At 43.7% G+C, this 19,178-nt stretch overlaps 1 protein-coding gene across 1 annotated transcript in view; it reads right to left on the bottom strand.

The window, feature by feature from the left end:
- LOC126095330 (zinc finger and BTB domain-containing protein 45-like) overlaps positions 1–12,959 on the bottom strand; it is a 559,429-nt gene extending 546,470 nt beyond the window's left edge. The window contains exon 1 of the mRNA XM_049910136.1: positions 12,893–12,959. The gene's annotated coding sequence lies outside the window, so the exon portion shown is untranslated. The remainder of the gene's footprint in view (positions 1–12,892) is intronic.
- Positions 12,960–19,178: the final 6,219 nt, after the last annotated feature.

The raw sequence follows: 19,178 nt of genomic DNA, 5'->3' as shown, positions 1-19,178 counted from the left end.
TTGAGTATTGCTAATTCTTCAGGGACTCTTAACAGGTTAATTTGATAGAAGGCAGAGAACTCCCAGGGAGGAATATTACGTGACCAAATTGTTTAGCATCCGCGAGGATCTTACAAAGGTGTATCACGGTGGGGTTTACTGTTGAAATTCCACGGAGAGATATGCGTCTGCTTTATGCGTTCATGAAATTACCACGACAGGAAAAGTAGAGGTCATATGGACGCCTATCGACGCTCCTGCTTCCCATACAGTATTTTGGGTGAATGAAACAGACTAGGGGGGCTAAGGCACATGCCGAAAGGTGGCGTGTGGAGTATGGATGTAGAATTACAGTGAAAATGCATATAAATAAAAAAGCGAATACTCTTCTTTACTGCTACAGAACATCGCTGTTTTGTATGCGTTCACAGACATAGCACTGGGCTACGCAGCAGAGACACCTAACTACTGTAATATGTTGCAATGCAGTACGCTGAGACTCTGCACGTTACTTGGTTTCGATAGTTCTGTAAGTGATAGAATATTGAAAATTAACGTCTTCTGCATTGTCGCGGACTTGCATCACGGTTGGGTCGGGACAGAGGGAGGGAAGAGGCTTAAAGGAAGTGTCCCGTAGCTCGACAGCAGTGATCCTACAGAAGGGCTGAAAAGTAAACTACGGTCGCCAGATGGGGGTCTGAATCCCGCTTTTACCGACGACATGATCACAGCCGCAACCAGTTCTTCTCCACCCACGGCAAGCAGCGGAAACCGAGCGCAGGAAGTGGGTCGTAAAATGAGGCAGCAACGTAATTTCCGCATTGCCTGTAAGTGTGGTGGCACCTTACGTCGTTCAACTCGATGGCAAATGGACAAGCGGTGTTCAAGCGGAAACGGAAAATGCAAGCGACATAACTAAATCTCGGGCTGATTTAGTAATTGTCTGGATGACAAATTTGAAGGACAGGTACGCATGTGATAGCGTGCGCTAGCGAAAATGTTCCCAAGCCCTGCACATAGAAAAGATACTCACAACTCGCATCCTGTTGGTGGTATAAAGATAGGGTCAAGTATTTTGGATAGTCCTCGGACTAGGGACCGTTTTTATACCCAGCGGAAGGTTTGTCTTACAGTAACTGTCCTATAGTCCAGGGTCTAAATATGAATAATGCAGACTTCATTAACCAAACGGAGCAAACCAGCTCGTTCTTTCTGCATTAGGTGTTATCTGCAGTGTGGCTGGAGAGGCTTTCGGAGACACCATTTAGTCAATGGACGGTTCCTGAGGAACCAGAAAAACATCGTTTTTGGGTACCAAAACCGAGCCGCGGATTCCAAATTGGATATTCACAGCAAATGGCTGAAATTTTTACGATATATTTCTAACTTCCTGATCGCAAAAAATATGAAAATTATCTTTATATCTTTATCGGTTACCGAGTTACAGAGGTTCAAAGTTACCCTAATTGTACAAGTGCAATACGCTCGTAAAATTTGATGTGAGGCGATATCTAAATAATAAATAACAGTAGCAGATTGCTCAACTTTTAACGGTATATTCTCTACGACTTTATCAAGAAGCGCTATCTTCCCATTTTCAAAATTCCTCATTCATTGTAAAAAAACAAAAAAGTAAGGATTTTGGGTACCAAAGCCGGCTGCGGATTCCAAGACGGCTATGCACAGCAAATGTTTGTAATTTTTGCCAGATCCTGCGACAACGATCTCGAAGACACTTGCATATTTTTTGTATTTTTATACCTTAGCAAGCTACAAAGGTTCAGAGTTACCCTGCTTCCACTCGTAAAATCCGACATGAGGCGAAATTCAAATAATAAATACCGTCAGGAAATAGCACAAATTTTTACGATATATTCTGTAGGCTTCTATATAGACGTCCCATCTTACGGTTTTCAAAAATCTGTATCCTTTGTCAAGAAATATGTCTACTTTTCTTTTTTTTTACCAAAACACAGGCACGGATTCCTAGACGGCTATACACAGCCAATGGCTATAGTTCTTACGATGTATTCCTAACATGCCGCTCTCGGATAACCTTGAAAATGGGAGTGTGAGAGAAAGAGAGAGGCACAGTGGTAATGAAACATAGCTGACAGCGACAGAACTGTGCTAGGAAAAGTGTGAAGAAGACAATGCGAGAGGAGAAAAGATAAAGTGCAACTGGGTGGGAGCCAGTGACAATGAGAGTCTATGGCAATGACTACATGGAAGATAGAGCTCGTGACAGAGCAAACATCAGCAGCTGGATGGAATGAAGTAGCAGTAAGAGAGAGCAAGAGATGAACTGTGACAGTCAGAGGACACGGTATTAGTATCAGAGAATGAAGGAGATTATGGCTGTGAGAGGCAGGGTACACTGACAGAGAGATGTAAAGAGATAATAACAATGCGTTGGGCTGAATGAGTCAGTGAGAATGGTCAAGGCAGAGTGAGTGGGCATCTGAGACTTACAACGGTGGAGTAGTGTGTGTGTGTGTGTGTGTGTGTGTGTGTGTGTGTGTGTGAGCGAGTTACAGTTAGGGGAGCTCATGGGACGGATAGGTGAGTTGCATATTAAAGACAGCGCGAATATGTTCATTCGCGAAAATTTTCGGAATTTTTTTAAAAGTGCTGAGGACTGTAGAACGAGACATTTGGTACCCTCATTTTCATGTTAGAGTCCTTTTATATATATTCGTCGTTATTGTGCTCCGACAGGATCATTTTTCCGTTCGCTAAGATATGTGTCATAAACTTTATCGAAGACATGTCGTGATTAACTTACGTGCCTACGGCTGATTGTCAGAGTTGGGCCACATGACGCGCTATATTGCATGAAGTCCTCTATCTAGTTGTGAATCTGGGTAGACATCTTGCACGAAAGTAGTTTGCTGTAATTATCTGATAGTCTATAAACATGAAATCTACTTCATCGCCACTACCAGCTGCTTTTAGAACACCATGCGTCAAGAGCGTACCAACCGCACCAGTACTGGTTTTTGTGGAGAATGTCGTACTTTGGTTTATTCAGCACAAAGAGATACGAATCAGTCTGTATCCACTCAAAGACACAATTAAAAATCACAATTTTTTTACACAGAAAACATATTAATTGCTCCATAAAGGCGCAAGTATCGTACAAGCAATCAGTTACACAACACCAAGAAGAAAAGAGATAAAAATACGGATTTTAATAATTTTTTTAAAAAATCTCCTTTACTGTGTAATGAAGAAGGCATCTTGGGAAGACTGACTCCTGTTAATAAATCTAAAAAGAAAGGAAGTGGAATAGAAACAGAAACTAAAGCGTTAAGTGTCCGTAATGAAAAACGTTAAGTGTCCGTAATGAGATATTTTCCCCTATTCATATGAAATACAGCGAGGTAATTAGACACGCGAACTGAAATACAGAAGTTAACATGCTGTTCGCTTGAAAGAGAGAGCGGAAAAATATAGCGACGTTCGTACGCCAAAAGATTAACGGTGATTACACGTCGAGGTGTGTTGTATGTTGATGAATTAATTCCTCCGCTGTTCCCGCCGTATGAAAACCTTTGGAATCTCCGTCAGAACTCAGCAGCGTTTAACCGACAAACAGACATCTCAACGGAATTACAAATGATCACGTAGGAAACCGATAAAGAAGACGCCTCAAGAAAGTGGCCTAATTCCGAAAAAACTATACCCTCGCCAACGAACTGACTAATAACATAGTCGAGATATTAGAATTGAGAATCGCTACACTGCAGTGCAATGGAAATACGATTTTAAGATTTCTGTCTCCGATTATTTATCTAGTTATGACTGTCTGTTTACATAAATGAAAGCTATTTTAAATAATGAGCGTTAATTTCATTCACAGCCATGCCCGGTCTCAAAATGTTTCATTTCAGTGGATCGAAACCGTCGCGCCTTCTTAAATTTCACTAATAGCTACGTTAAATGCTTTTTATCACCAGTCCTGATTTCACAACCACAAGATTTAATCAAGCACTCTTTATCTTGTGAATAAATCGCGATGAAATTAGAAGAGACAGAAACGGACTGACGTATACGCAGCACTCCCTAATTAAGATTCTTCGGATCATTCATCTACATCGACCACATCATCAGAGACAAGGGTGTCGTAAGAAGTGCCCCATGCAAGTGTCATTGGACCGCTCGTATTCTCTCTCTGTATATAAATCTTCTAAAGGATAGGAGAGCAGCAATGTACGGCAGTTTGCTGCTGATGTAGTTCGTGGAAGGTGTCGTCTAGTCGCGGTGGGAGGATTCACGATGAATTAGACAAAATTTCCAGTCGGTTTGATGAAAAGCAGCCTTCTCTAAATGTAGAAAATTGTAAGTTAATGCAGATGAACTGGAAAACAATCCCTTAATATTCGAATTACAGCATTAGTAATGGACTGCATGACAAAGTCATGTCGATTAAATATCTAGACGTTGCAAAACGACATGAAATCCAACGAGTACGAAATGATTCCGATAGCGAAGGTGAATAGTCCAGTTTATTGGAAGAATTTTAAGAAAGTGTAGCTCTTCAGTAATGCAGACCACATGTTGAATACTAGTGCGACCCATACTTGAATACTGTTAGACTGTTTGCGATCGCAGCAGGTCAGATTAACGGAAGATATCGAAGCAGTTTACAGGCGGCCTGCTAAATTTCCTACCTGTAACTTCGATCAACATGCGAGTGTGCACAGATGCTTGGTGAAATCAGAGGGAATCATTGGAGGGAAGAGGACGTTCTTTTCGCAGAATACTATTGACAAATTTTAGAGAACTGGCGCCGGCAGCGGTGGTCTAGCGGTTCTGGCGCTGCAGTCCGGAACCGCGGGACTGCTACGGTCGCAGGTTCCAATCCTGCCTGGGGCATGGGTGTGTGTGATGTCCTTAGGTTAGTTAGGTTTAAGTAGTTCTAAGTCCTAGGGGACTTATGACCTAAGATGTTGAGTCCCATAGTGCTCAGAGCCATTTGAACCATTTTTTAGAGAACTGGCATTTGATGCTGACTGCAGAACGATTATACTGCCGCGAAAGTACATTTCGCTTAAGGACAACGAAGATAAGAGAAATTAGGATTCGTACAGAGGCTTACAGTCCGTCTTTACTCCCTCGCTCTATTCGTCGCAGGAATAGGAAAGTAAATGACTAGACGTTGTACAAGACATCCTCTTCCAAGCACCTTACGTTGACTTTCGGAGTATGTCTGTAGATGTAGACGCTTAATTAAACGCCACACCACGTGACACGACCAATGTCTGACCGAATTTGCAAGTCCGGATGGTTTCGAGAGTATCCAAACCAAGAGCAAAAGCGTATTACTTCACTCGATTTTTTAACAACACCATAGACATTTGGTGGTCAAATGTTTAAAAAATCTTTCCTGACAGTTTATACGTCTGTCTAAAAAGTAGAAGAAAAGATATATTACCGCCGTTGAATGAAATGTGGGAAGACAAAATCAAGTCGATACAATATCAGTACATGAATGATGCCGTTATCGAAGGGTACTTGTATCTAAAATTAAGTCTCGGTTTTGGGTAGCTGAACTCTCTCTCGAATGCGACGTTATTGTACGTTTCAGTTATTTCCATATTGATGGTGACAGCTTGCGTTTGCCGGGTTCGCTTGTGGTCTCGTACTGCATATCATCTCCGGCTCATTAGTGGGCCACTTCAGAAATACCTCAGGTACTAACATCATGCCCGGGTTTCCGGGTTCGATTCCCGGTGGGGTCAGGGATTTTCTCCGCCTCGTGATGACTGGGTGTTGTGTGATGTCCTTAGGTTAGTTAGGTTTAAGTAGTTCTAAGTGCTAGGGGACTGGCGACCATAGATGTTAAGTCCCATAGTGCTCAGAGCCATTTTTGAACTAACATCGTGGTGGAAAACAACCGAAATGAAGATATTTATCGCACTTCGGGCTTAAAGCGCACGCAGAAGGGAATACAATGAATTGGGCGTACACACTGCAGTGCAAATTACAGTGAACTTTACTCTAACTGTATGGAATTATAGTTTTATTTTTAAATGATTTTTGTTTCCAGTATTACAGTAATATTGTAGTTAGTGTGTGTATAGCATTGGACACATATAACTGACTAATGTTGATACGTGTAAATTGTGAATGGCTGTATGGCCATAAAACTAAACGCCAACATAAACAGAGAAAAAAAATATACTTTGAAATCTGAAAATTATGCTCCGCTTAATGGATGTAGGACATCTTTTGTCGCCGCTGTGACATTAGTCCGTTTGTAGGTTGACACTAGACTCGAAGGTGACTGTTGCATTAAGAAACTTACCCACCAATATTCGTCATGTTTGGAGACAATAATTTCTGCTTTAGAATTTTGGGCTACCACACGGAGTTACAGCATCATGGTTTCAGGTTGGTGTAACAGGAAACCTCTCTGTGGTGTCTCGCGTACTGAGAGTGGATGAAACTGTTCCTCAGCGGCCGTCGGTATCAAGTGGTTGTTTGAACTCGCCGGTTCCATTGGTGCTATTCTACAGAAATAACCTACGTTCCGGCCACCGTATTGCACCGTATCTTTGTCCTTCATTTCGATAATCAACCTTGACAACTCAATATCAACATCAAACTGCACAAGAAGTTGCCAGTCATCCACAAGTCAGAGATACACATTTCACCCACATCATTGATAGTTATGAAGTCTGTTTTTATTCAGTGTCCATATGCTCACGTCCTTCAAACACACAAGCATGTCTGAAGGACATTGTAACATAAACATACAGACACTGTGTGAACACAGACATTTTGAGCATCAGTGATGTATATACGCATCGACAGGCTAATAGGACGATAAATAATTTGTCTCTCCCTGTGCGGCAGTCATAAAATTGGCGAGCGTAAGTATTGTGGATTTCGTGGCATACGGAAGCTTGGGTCAGTCCTCGAGACGTGTTAAGACAACCGAAGTTGTTACGCCAACGGTCGCGATAAGCGGAAAACCCATTATCGAGTAGCGGTCCACCACAAATGTTCATATTGTCGCAAACATCAGTCGTTTATCCAAATTCACAAAATACTTCTCTATTTAAATGGAAACGTACTCTACAAACACACCAGAAAGTAGAAGAGTATAACTCACGGTTAGGGATAATGTAGGAATTTGTATTTCTACCAAAAATATTGAATGATAAGTATTCGGTCACCGTCAAATAAACTTTAAAATTTACTGTACAGTAAAGACATACATACGTATGCGCCTGTCAACAAAACTGAGCCACACTAGATACGAAAGAATTCGCTGATACTATAAATCTGTATATTGAACCGAGTAAAGTATTTTTTTCTGGGGAACAAAGATTTCTACTTCAGAATCGTTTGATGGAAGAGAACCACAGTAAGTATTAAATGAACTTTAACTATTGCAAAACTGTTTTGCAAAGAAACGTCCTTCCTAGGTGTACTCTAGAAGAATGTAACGTCATAAAATTTTAAGTAACTTAGAGTTTTCTGGAGAAATGAAAAACAACACATCCGTGTCTTTTCCCCTTCACTGACCTCGTGCTCTGTCTCTAATCACCTCGTCGTCGACCGTACATTAAATTCTAACCTCCGTTCTTACTTTTTTCTAAATGAATATTTCGCGGATGTAATGTAAACCTAATAAACATTGTGCGCCATTAGCGAGCAATGACCGGTACAGCTGGCCACGATTTATGTATGGCACGTTGAAAAGTTGTTGAAACCAGAAGTCTTTGGATTTGTGAGATGGACGTTGAACGTATGAGGAAAAGCGTATGGAAAACGTTAACAGAGGTTTGGAATTGTAAGAAGAGCATCTATTAGCAAACTATGAGTACCGGGACATAGCAGAGATCTTCTCACACTTCCTCCGTTTCTGTTTGGAACTTCAGGGTACAGTGGCAGTTAATATTCCACCTTAGCGTACTCCAGTCAATGCTGAATCACTAGATTGCTCCAACGGTATAACTTTCTAGGAGCACGCACATCGAATTTGCTGTACCATTAGGATGCGTGGACGAGGTGGTGCCACTGAAGTCTGTTGATATTGTTATTAGTAATTGCACTAGTAACGGGAAAATTCCACAGCATGTTTACTGTGTTAACGTTCTTTTTCCGTGTTTCCAGATACCAATCGATTGCCGCTGTTTCTTGATCCTGGAACAATTCATAGCCCTGGCCAAGGCGGCGGCTGAATACCAGACATCGCTACCTTCTGAAGAATTCGAAGAAGTATTGGTAATATAATTCACATTATCGAGCACTTGCTACCACAAATATTCAGACGCACTATTGATCTACAACGTCCGAGAAAAGCGCTGCATCCGTAATTTATCATATGACTCCACATATGGCCCTAGGAAGTGGTCACACATCGTAGGGGAGTAGCGATAGATGCTCTACGACAGGAGACGGAATATGGTACTCGTTTTACAAGACATCCATGGATGGTACGTAATTTTGGTTTATAATAAATAACACACGTCACACGAAAAACGATGTTTCATTAAAAAAATGTACACCCTTCTTTTTACTTCAACATGCATTAACGTCCGTCGCATCGGGGAAATTTAACAAAGAAAACCAAAACTATAAATATTTAGTTTCGAGACATGTCAGCGTTATCTCTTAAAAATATTTTGCTCTGTTACACTTGATAATCAAATTTATTATTTCGGTTCACTTTGAAATGAAATACGCACCACGTACAATGCCAAATGTGCACAAACCTCATGATGTAAAAGCTCAATGTTTTCAGGGAAGTTATAAAGATGAATTAACTTGCGCATTGTTTGTTAGCAGACGCCCGCATTTACACAAGACAAAAGAGAAGAAATTTACTGAATTCAGTATCACAGTAGTAGAACTGTGTCGAGTGGCGTCAAAGACAAGTATATAAAAAAACTAACTACTTGTAACTTCTTGTATTGCACGTCATTGCGACGACTATCTTTGTTTTTCAATGATCAGTCTCAGCTGCGGTCTACAGCCCACTTTTGATTAATTTGTTCCCTTATTTAGAATGCAAACTGTCCTGGTGGGCCGGCCGAAGTGGCCGTGCGGTTAAAGGCACTGCAGTCTGGAACCGCACGACCGCTACGGTCGCAGGTTCGAATCCTGCCTCGGGCATGGATGTTTGTGATGTCCTTAGGTTAGTTAGGTTTAACTAGTTCTAAGTTCTAGGGGACTAATGACCTCAGCAGTTGAGTCCCATAGTGCTCAGAACCATTTGTCCTGGTGGAAGAACATCCGCAACTGAGCATTATAGCAGAGGTTGAAAATATCGCTTCAGTTGTAAATTACTTTATTTTCACACGACCGGTGCTCTGCGCTCATAGGAAGCACACTGCGCCTGGTACACGCGGCGCTCGGGGAACGCAGCACAGCTACGACACCTGAGGATGGGCTTATAACAGTCCGAAACCGTTCATGTGAATACAGAGACAACTGAAGAGGTATTTTCAATTTCTGCTATTTAGAATGGCTTCAGACAGTGGTCGATACAAACAAACATAAGATTTAGGAACATGTGGCAGAATTAAGGTGTAGGTAGCTTGTACAGAGGATACGAATACAAAATAGTTTTATAAAATTAATATTCGTACACTTTGTTTCACTGACACTGGTCATTGTTGCAACATAACAAGTCTCGTTATATAGCCGCGCAAGCGTTGTCATCTTATCGCACTGAGCTTATGATGGCTGCAGAACGAAGCTGAAATTGATAAATGAAATGGTTTTATTTTTTCCGTCATAAATGGTTGGTGAAAGCCTGCAAATATAGAAAGAATGGCTTTTTTGGTTTACAAAATAAATTTTTGCAGCTGGCAGTCACGATTTTCTTTTATTTAATTCTTGCACGAGGTGTTTCGGGAAATAATTTCCATTATGAACTGCGTTGTCCGTGTATTATGACGTTTATGCCTGACGTATGCAGCGTTATCTACTGCACTGGTATCGTACATTTATGGCTTTATTTCAATATACAGGGTGTCCCACTTATCTTGAACACCCTAAATAACTATTTGTCCAGATGAAAATTAAAAAAAAAATTCAAGGAAATATTCTTTAGCCGTCAGGGGGACATCAATCAGCAAGACTGTCTTCGGTGTAGCTTTGTTCTTTACAAAGATATGAACAGCGGTATGACTTTTTTAAATGGCACCTTGTAATTTTTATTCGGTAATCCATTTCCTCTCATAAATACCTATTCAAAAATGTATCACAGTGTACCATTCGCTGAAACTCAACGTTATTAATTACATAACACAACACTGAGCCCGGGATCACAAACTCGTCCTCTTGCTGGAGTTGTCAGAAAACAAATGAAAACAAAATAAAAGCATTGACTTTAACTATCCTGTGCCATTTCCTAGGAGCAGAACATTCAAAAGCGCTCAAAGTGGTGACCCAGCGAACCGATACACTGGTGCGCTCGTTGAATAGAAGAATTATTTACTGCTTGCAGTGTTGCCTGCCTCTAGAGTTGTTGGAATATGGCAATACACAAAGTCTTTAATGCATCCCCAAAGAAAAAAGTCCAGAGGATTTAAATCAGGAGACCCAGCATGCGAAGTAAAAGTTCCTCCTCGACCAATCCATCTGGCAGGATACCTTCGCTTCAAAACACGACTAGCACGTAAGGCATTATCTGCTGGACATCCATCGTGTTGATACCACATTTCTGGTTCTTAGCTGCACTTCATCCAGAAGAGGAGGAAGAATTCGTCTGAGGAAGTTGGCATACGCTGTGCCGTTTAGACTACCATTGATGAAATAAGGGCCAATAATTGCAGTACCAAGTATCCCACACCAGACGTTAACTCTCCACTCACGCTGATGTTCCACCTGTCTACTCCCTTGTTCCTTGTATTTATCTGTCCTTTGTTTGAGAAGGAACATTCATCGGTAAATAGAACATTGGAGAAGAAGTTCGCGCTGGCGAGGATTTGCTGCTGTGCCCACTGGCTGAACCGTACACGAGTCTGGAAATCATCCCCATGCAATTCTTGGTGTAGGTGTACATGGTAAGGATGGAACCGGTGACGTGTAAGAATACGGCGTACACTGCTTGTAGGAATGCCAACCTCGTGTTCAAGCTGTCGTGTGCTCACATGTGGATTCATAGCAACGGAAGCAGAACAGTAACTTCGGCAGCTTCGTCTGTCTTCGTCTGTGCGAGTGCTACGACGGTTGCGTTGTCGTCGGTTGCAAATTCCCTTCCCCGAAGCGTCGCAACAAGACGAGAAAACATCCGTCGGGAAGGTTGGTTATTGTCAGGATATCGCTCTCTGTACAGTTCCGCTGCTTGCGTAGCATTTCGCGTACCTTCAACAACAACAACAACAACAACAATAATAAAGGAAGCATTATGTCGATGCAGTTTGTAGGAAGGACAGCCTTTACTGTATGCCTACTCTACACAACAGTATTTACAAGGACTAAACTACTGTACTAGATGTATCCGTACATAACAAAACAGTATTGCAATTACTGACATTTCTACCTCCTCTTCGTTGGTGTACATTGTACTCACACAACTCTTCAGCTGACGATGGTTGACGGAACGACGCGTGTGCATTCTACTTACGTGCACATTTGTCCTCTGTCAACGACAGCACGTGGATGTGTTCCATTACCCCGAGTACCTGCACTAAGCGCTGGGAGCGTCAACGTCAGTGCTGTGTTATGTAATTAATAACGTTGTGTTTCAGTGAATGGTACACTGTCATACATTTTTTAATAGGTCTTTGGGAGAGGAGATGAATTACCAAATAAAAAATACAGGGTGCCATTTAAAAAGTCTTACCGCTGTTGATATCTTTGTAAAAAACAAAGCTACAACGAAGGCAATCATGCTGATTGATGTCCCCCTGACGGCTAAACAACATTTGCTTGAAACATTTTGTAATTTGCATCTGGACAAACAGTTATTTAGGGTGGTTAAGGTAAATGGAACACCCTGTATATACAGGCGCAGCTTTGTAAATGTAAGTTTCCCTACAGATAAAGATGTATTTGAAAATACCTTTCGATTACGTGTTTCTTTTTGTCTTATTTCTGTATAAGAAAAGTACACCACGGAGCATACCAAAAACGTCACACATATATCCCATAATGCACAGATAACACACTTGATGAAGGGAAGTTTTTCACATACCACATCGTACGGGAAATAAAGGGAGAGAATGACATCAGCAAACTATACTCTACAGAATTAAAAAAAAAATAGTTTTCTTTGAATTAAAACTAATAAATGTCCTCGAGAGGAAGGGAAGAAAGGAATAATTCCGGAATCACAGCCTCTCCAAATGGGCAACTGCACAGGAATTTAAACAGATAATACCTTGACACCAGCCCGCATCTCGTGGTCGTGCGGTAGCGTTCTCGCTTCCCACGCCCGGGTTCCCGGGTTCGATTCCCGGCGGGGTCAGGGATTTTCTCTGCCTCGTGATGGCTGGGTGTTGTGTGCTGTCCTTAGGTTAGTTAGGTTTAAGTAGTTCTAAGTTCTAGGGGACTTATGACCACAGCAGTTGAGTCCCATAGTGCTCAGAGCCATTTGAACCTTGACACCATTTAGAAAATCGGAGGTTTTCCGAACTGTTGTATAAACGAGTTTTCACGTAAGGTGGAAACTTTAACAGTACCGATGTAGGAAGTGTCCGGCGCAGCGGCGAATGTGTCACGGGGACTTGGTTCACTTCACAAGAGAACAACTGGACGAGAACCTGTAGCACCGTCCTCTGCACTGCACTGTCTGGGCGCGCGCGCGCGCGCTCGGACCAGCTGCTCGCTGTTAGGTAGATAAGCCGAAACTGAGGAGCGCAGGCAGGGACTGCGACGCTGGGGAGGCTCTGCGCCGCGCCGGCCGCCGAGTGCGCTGTAGCAGGTAGCGGCGCGCCGACCCTCCTACCTGCGTGCGCTGTATGCGGCAGAGGCTGCCCGTGGCTGGTGGCCGGTCGGAGCGTCGCGGCCGCGGTCGCCGGACTGCGGCGCAGGCGGACTCCGGCGCGCCGCCTCCCCCCACCCCTCCCAGCCTCCCTCCCACCCTCCCTCCTCCCTCGCTCGAGTGTCGCCATCTCTCTCTCGCAGCGCCGCCCACCTCCCGCCCGGTGCTGGGGGCCGAGGTCACTCGAGTACCGCCCCTGCTCGCACAATTTCTACACTCGCTAGTGACCCGGAGCATCACCTTCACCCAAATCACCACTCTTGACAGGCAAGCACTTTGACGCATTGTCTAGACCTGCTCTCGTCGGCGCTCAGACTTTTCTCGGATATGAAACTTTCTGGCAGATTAAAACGGTGTGCCGGACCGAGACTCGAACTCGGGACGTTTGCCTTTCGCGGGCAAGTGCTCTACCGACTGAGCTACACAAGCACGACTCACGCCCCGTCCTCACAGCCTCACTTCGGCCAGAACCTCGTCTCCTACATTCCAAACTTTAGTTTGCAAGAAGTAAAGCTGTGAGGACGGGGCGTCAATCGTGCTTGGGTAACTCAGTTGGTAGAGCACTTGCCCGCGAAAGGCAAACGTCCCGAATTCGAATCTCGGTCCGGCACGCCGTTTTAATCTGCCAGAAAGTTTCATATCAGCGCACACTCCGCTGCAGAGTGAAAATCTCATTCTGGAAACATCATCCCCCAGGCTGTGGCTAAGCCATGTCTCCGCAATATCCTTTCTTTCGGGAGTGCTAGTTCTGCAGGTTCACAGGAGAGCTTTTGTATAGTTTGTAAGGTAGGAGACGAGGTACTGGCAGAAGTAAAGCTGTGAGGACGGGGCGTGAATCGTGCTTCGGTAACTCAGTTGGTAGAGCACTTGCCCGCGAAAGGCAAACGTCCCGAGTTCGAATCTCGGTCCGGCACACCGTTTTAAGCTGCCAGATAGTTTCATATCAGCGCACACTCCGCTGCAGAGTGAAAATCTCATTCTGGAAACATCATCCCCCAGGCTGTGGCTAAGCCATGTCTCCGCAATATCCTTTCTTTCAGGAGTGCTAGTTCTGCAGGTTCACTGGAGAGCTTTTGTATAGTTTGTAAGGTAGGAGACGAGGTACTGGCAGAAGTAAAGCTGTGAGGACGGGGCGTGAGTCGTGCTTGGGTAACTCAGTTGGTAGGGCACTTGCCCGCGAGAGGCAAAGGTCCCGAGTTCGAATCTCGGTCCGGCACACCGTTTTAATCTGCCAGAAAGTTTCATATCAGCGCACACTCCACTACAGAGTGAAAATCTCATATTCTCGGATAATTTATCACGATTATTATTAGGCGCTACTAGACTCATTTGGGTTACGGGGAACCTTGCGCTGAGGTGACGGAAGTCACGGGATAGCTACCAATACCGGGTCGGATATCCGTTTGCCAGCGTCGTTCAGCAGTTCGGACCCAACAACTCGTTGGAATTCACCTACAAGAATACTGAGCCATACCGGCTCTATGTTGTTGTTGTGGTCTTCAGTCCTGAGACTGGTTCGATGCAGCTCTCCATGCTACTCTATCCTGTGCAAGCTTCTTCATCTTCCTGTACGTACTGCAGCCTACATCCTTCTGAATCCGCTTAGTGCATTCATCCCTTGGTCTCCCTCAACGATTTTTACCCTCCACGTGGCCCTCCAATTCTAAATTGGTAATCCCTCGATGTCTCAGATCATCTCCTACCAACCGATCCCTTCTTCTCGTCAAGTTGTGCCACAAACTTCTCTTCTCCCCAATCCTATTCAATACCTCCTCATTGGTTATATTATCTACCCATCTAATCTTCAGCATTCTTCTGTAGCACCACATTTCAGAAGCTTCTATTCTCTTCTTGTCCAAACTATTTATCGTCCATGTTTCACTTCCATACATGGCTACACTCCATACAAATACTTTCAGAAACGACTTCCTGACACTTAAATCAATACTCCATGTTAACAACTTCCTCTTCTTCAGAAACGCTTCCCTTGCCATTGACATTCTACATTTTATATCCTCTCTACTTCGACCATTATCAGTTATTTTGCTCCCTAAATAGTAAAACTCCTTTACCACTGTAAGTGTCTCATTTGCTAACCTAATTTCCTCAGCATCACCCGACTTAATTCGACTACACTCCATTATCGTCGTTTTGCTTTTGTTGATGTTCATCTTATATCCTCCTTTCAAGACACTGTCCATCCCGTTCAGCTGCTCTTCCAAGTCCTTTGCTGTCTCTGACAGAATTACAATGTCATCAGCTAACCTCAAAGTTTTTATTTCTTCTCCATGGATTTTAATACCTACTCCGAACTTTTATTTTGTTTCCTTTACTGCTTGCTCAGTATACAGATTGAATAACATCGGCGACAGGCTACAACCTTGTCTCACTCCCTTCCCAACCACTGCTTCCCTTTCATACCCCTCGACTCTTATAACTACCATCTGCTTTCTGTACAAATTGTAAATAGCCTTTCGCGCCCTGTATTTTACCCCTGCCACCTTCAGAATTTGAAAGAGAGTATTCCAATCAACATTGTCAAAAGCTTTCTCTAAGTATACAAATGCTATAGCCACGCATAATTGCAAATGCGTTGCTGGTGCTGGATCTTTCGCAGGAACTGACCACTCTATTCGGTGGGATTCATGTTCGGTGTTTTGGGTGGCCAACCCATTCGTTCTTGTTATTCAAAACATTCTTCAAACCAAAACTTGAACATTGCTTTTGTATACATTATGGGAGTGGCAGTCATCAATGTGTTACAAAGACTTGCTATTAAAAACAGTCTCGATCACGATATATTTGTTAAGGTGACCGGTTTCGACCACTGCTGTGGTCATCTTCAGACCACTGAGTAGGAACCTCTTCAGCTGGAGAATCACTTCTCAGGTTGTGATTCTCCAGCTGAAAGAGGTTCCTACTCAATGGTCTCAAGACGACCACAGCAGTGGTCGAAACCGGTCACCTTAATAAATATATCCTGATCGAGACTGTTTTTAATAATAAAAAAAAAGAACTTGAACACTTGAGGCCCCATTACATGGCGAATTGTCGTCCAAAAACAAATCTGACGTTGCTACCTGCAAACGGTCTCCAAGTAGCTGAACATAACCATTTCCAGCCAATGATCTGTTCAGTCCAGTTTATTTCATGCAAACACAGCCCACAACATTATACAGCTACCACCACCTCGCAAAACGCCTTGTAGGCAACTTGGGTCAATGACCTCGTGCAGTCTGCGCCACACTCGAACCCTACCGTCAGCTCCTATCAACTGAAATCGGTACTCATCTGACCAGGCCACCGTTTTCCAGTCGTGTTGGGTCCAACCGACATGGCCGCCAAACCAGAGAAGACGCTGCAAGCGATGTCGTGTTGTAAGCAATGCCATCGCGTCGGTCGACTGTTGCCATGGCCCCTTAGAGTCAAAGTTCGCCACACCGTCTAACGCAAAGTTCGTCCTACGTCCCACACTGATTTCTACTTTTATTTCACGCAGTCCTGCTTGTCCGTTAGCACTGGCAACTCTACGCCAACGCCGCTGCTCACGGTCGTTAAGCGCCACGCGGGATTAGCCGACCGGTCCGAAGCGCGGCAGTCATGGACCGTGCGGCTGATCCCGGCGGAGGTTCGAGTCCTCCCTCGGGCATGGGTGTGTGTGTTTGTCCTCAGGATAATTTAGGTTAAGTAGTGTGTAAGTTTAGGGACTAATGACCTTAGCAGTTAAGTCTCATAAGATTTCACACACATTTCTACATTTTATGAACGCTCGCTAAGCGTAGGCCGCCGCTCGCTATACTGTCCGTGACGAGCAGACATAATGTCTGAAATCTGATACTCTCGGCACACTCTTCACACTGTGGATCTCGGAATGTAGAGTTCCCTAACTGTCTCTGATATGGATTTCAAATGGTTCAAATGGCTCTGAGCACTATGGGACATAACATCTATGGTCATCAGTCCCCTAGAACTTAGAACTACTTAAACCTAACTAACCTAAGGACATCACACACATCCATGCCCGAGGCAGGATTCGAACCTGCGACCATAGCAGTCGCGCGGCTCCGGACTGAGCGCCTAGAACCGCTAGACCACCGCGGCCGGCTTCTGATATGGAATGCTCCATGAATCTGGCTCCGACTATCATTCAAAGTTGCTAATTCCCGTGGTTCAGCTATAATCACGTGGCACACCTTTTCAAATGAATCACCTGAGTTCAAATGGCAGCTCCACCAGAGCATTGCCCTTTGGTACCCTGTGTACGCAATACTACCGCCATCTATATGCGTGCATATCGCTATTCCGTGACTTTTGTCGGCCGTGCGGTTCTAGGCGCTTCATTCTGGAACCGCGTGATACCTACGGGCGCAGGTTCAAAACCTGCCTCGGGCATGGGTGTGTGTGATGTCCTTAGGTTACTTTGGTTTAAGTAATTCTAAGTTCTAGGGGACTGATGACCACAGATGTTAAGTCCCATAGTGCTCAGAGCCATTTGAACCATTGTTTGACTTTTGTCACCTCAGTGCATGATTCAATTTTCTGAGTTCCTATCAATCGCTCACTTTTTCTCCGTGAATTCTCTTTGATGTGCGTCTTTGTCATGGATACATCGGGGCACTGCAATGTAGGCATTCTAAAATATGATGATCTTTTCGATTCGTCAACATTTGAATAAGCATGTCTACATTTTCGTCAGCATCGCGACCCTAGTGTCTAGCCGCACATGGTCCTTTGCCCCTGATGGACCACGAATCGTATTACATTTAAAGTGCGACTGATTGCTTGTTACTCGTACAAAAATCGCGAATTTAAATCAAAATTACGGTTCATCGTCCGCAATGGATGTAATTAATTCTCTTCCTTTCTTCAGTCAGCTTTTCTTCCTTTCTTCTTCTCAATTTCGTTATCAGACTGCAGTCCCCATTTGTCGGTTTCATATTTGTGCAACATTCTGTCTGAAACATACGAGGAATATTCCTGGGTCCTTTCTCCGTAGCCGGCAAGAGTGGCCGAGCGGTTCTACGCGCTACAGTCTGGAACCACGCGACCGCTACGGTCGCAGTTTCGAATCCTACCTCGGGCATGGATGTGTGTGATGTCAAAAAAATGACTCTGACCACTGTGGGACTCAACTTCTGAAGACATCAGTCCCCTAGAACTTAGAACTACTTATACCTAACTAACCTAAGGACATCACACACATCCATACCAGACTGTAGCGCCTAGAACCGCTCGGTCACCCCAGGCGGCTGTGTGATGTCATTAGGTTAGTTAGGTTTAAGTAGTTCTAAGTTCTAGGGGACTGATGACCTGAGAAGTTAAGTTCCATAGTGCTCAGAGCCATTTGAACCATTTGAACCTTTCTCCGTATCTTTTTGTTAAATGCAGGCTACAGATATCAGTCATTCCATGTATTACAGATTTTTGTATTTAAATGCTGTTCTTGGGTGGCTGTGGATGTTACATACATCTTTTGTCTTCTGTTTCTGATGTCTACCGCGAACTTGGGTAATTCTTCTGATGTCTCCGTTGTAACCATCTCCCTAACTGGTTGGGCCGAGAATCTTTCTGCTCGTTTTCCGTTAATCAGTCAGGATCCTTTTCATACAGCCTTTCACGTGAAGACTGACGTTTTCCCTGGGATACAGGGATCGTGGTTTTATAACTGTGTTGTAATCTCTAATTTCTGTATGGATGGAAATCTTGTAGATGTGAGTTTTCCCGTAGACCGTCTTGAGTAACTGTAAATGTATTCTCTGTGCAATTTTTTTTCCCAATAGGAGCGACGACCTCGGCCAGGTTCTTGAAACAAGCGACTCTCTCAGTTTGACCATACGTATTAGACACTATTTGGATTTTGAATGTTCTGCACATGAACTGACTTTCATCGAGCTGTATTTTGTAAGCTCAGATCTGAAAGCGTATTCTTCAAGTCTTTCCACATAACAGATTGCAGTGGTCTCGTCATTTGTTAAAGTTAAATACACAGTAAACGATTCACTTGATTATTCTGGTACGCCCGGGTTCCCGGGTTCGATTCCCGGCGGGGTCAGGGATTTTCTCTGCCTCGTGATGACTGGGTGTTGTGTGATGTCCTTAGGTAAGTTAGGTTTAAGTAGTTCTAAGTTCTAGGGGACTGATCACCATAGAAGTTATGTCCCATAGTGCTCAGAGCCATTTGAACCATTTGATTATTCTGGTACAATTTGTTGATAGTAGCAGTAGATCAAATTTATGTCTATGAAAGTAA

This window comes from Schistocerca cancellata, chromosome 8, assembly GCF_023864275.1.
Source record: "Schistocerca cancellata isolate TAMUIC-IGC-003103 chromosome 8, iqSchCanc2.1, whole genome shotgun sequence".
NCBI lineage: Eukaryota > Metazoa > Arthropoda > Insecta > Orthoptera > Acrididae > Schistocerca > Schistocerca cancellata.
Note: the sequence above shows the minus strand (reverse complement) of the source record. Positions and strands in the feature narration are given on the sequence as shown.